The 1,520-nt window shown below is 39.4% G+C and overlaps 1 long non-coding RNA gene across 1 annotated transcript in view; it reads right to left on the minus strand.

Annotated features, from left to right (window-relative positions):
* Positions 1 to 1,293, minus strand: part of LOC103466642 (uncharacterized) — a 3,418-nt gene extending 2,125 nt beyond the window's left edge. Inside the window, exons 1-2 of the long non-coding RNA XR_533965.1 lie at positions 1,136 to 1,293; positions 112 to 197 (exon numbers count right to left, since the gene is read on the minus strand). This is a non-coding gene — a long non-coding RNA (uncharacterized LOC103466642). The remainder of the gene's footprint in view (positions 1 to 111; positions 198 to 1,135) is intronic.
* Positions 1,294 to 1,520: the final 227 nt, after the last annotated feature.

Here is a 1,520-nt window from a genome sequence, read left to right on the forward strand (position 1 = left end):
TGTGTGTGTGTGTGTGTGTGCGTGTGTGTGTGTGTGTGTGAGCGAGAGCCACACCCCGCAGCTGTGCACCTGGAACTGCTCCCATTCCAGCATGGCAGTGAACCCACACACCTGTTCGCACCTGAGGCTTGTGCCTCTGGTCTGCCACCTCCCCGCCTCCTTTTGTTGCATCCATCAACTCCTGAGACTGACAAGAGCTGAAAAGGCAGGGGGTTGGGAGGGGGAAAAAAGCGAGGTGTCAGGACTCTTCATGCCTCATCAGAGTAATGTCAGGTATGTTGAAGTCAGAGCAATGTTAAACAAACAATTTCTAAAGGTTTCCCTTTGTGTTTTGATTGAATATTTGCCGTATTTTTCACTTCACTGTGCAGCCTCACTCATCCAGTTAAACAAGCACCAAACGCGGCATGGTGTCGGGGAAAGAGTGAGGGAACGATTCACCGGCTTCAAAAGCAGCAAAGAGTTGATCGTTTGTAAAATAAAGTCTTTCAAAGTACCAACATGTTCATTTTGCAGCATATATATATATTTTTCAACTAGATATGCAAGTCAAAAATATTCCAAAGCCCTTTTTAAGCATTTGGCACAATTTTAATCATTCAAACACCAGTACCAAAACAAACTTTAGTAAATCAATCCATAGCTGGAAGAGCTATGGATTGAAAGATATCTGTATTGACTTCTCTTTAGATTCAAACATTGGGTTGGAACCTAAAAACCTGTATTGGAGCTTCTATAGAAATGAAAAGAAAGCAGAAAAATCTACGCTTCCACAATAATGGAAATTACGCTTTGGAAAACAAAATAATACAGGTCACTGGTTTAAAAAATTTTAATATATTTGAATTAGTTTATGAAGTAGATTATCAAATGATTAATACTCAAAATATTTCCCATACAACATTTTCAGCAAGAAACAAATGGCAAACAGATTCAAATATAGCAATCATCATAAAAGTATTAAAATATTTTTAAAGAGGCAATCCATGTGCTTCGCCTATTACTGTAAAATGTGAACAGTTTCATGGTTGCATGCTGTGAAATCCATCTGAGCACCTGTTGGTATCACATATGTGTCAGTTTACCAAAATGGCACCAGCATTCTTTGCTAATGACTTTCCCAGCCCAAACATACCAGGGAGAAGCTCTGTGTGCAGCGCTTGCTGCTCTCCTTCATGCTTGCTGACAAGTTTTCTCTGAAACCATCTGTTGTTCTTCCTCTTTGTTTTTTTTTTTTACCTGCACAGACTAAGACCGGGAGATCATTGGAAGCTGTAAATACCACAAAGAAAACAAGAGATAAGTCTAAAACAACTTGTCAAAAGCCTCATTAGAGTGAGATAGTCTGTGTATGTTTCCTGTACTCGCTTGAATTAACACCAACAGTTTGTTGTATTTGAACCATGTTAGCTTATGGTTGAAATCTTTAAGCACACACATTTTCCCCTCTTCTTTCTCAGTATAGGACTAAAGGTTTCCATTTTTATGGTGTCACATATGCGGCTGAATATGGCACAGCA

This window comes from Poecilia reticulata, linkage group LG6 (assembly GCF_000633615.1).
Source record: "Poecilia reticulata strain Guanapo linkage group LG6, Guppy_female_1.0+MT, whole genome shotgun sequence".
NCBI classification, from domain to species: Eukaryota; Metazoa; Chordata; class Actinopteri; order Cyprinodontiformes; family Poeciliidae; genus Poecilia; species Poecilia reticulata.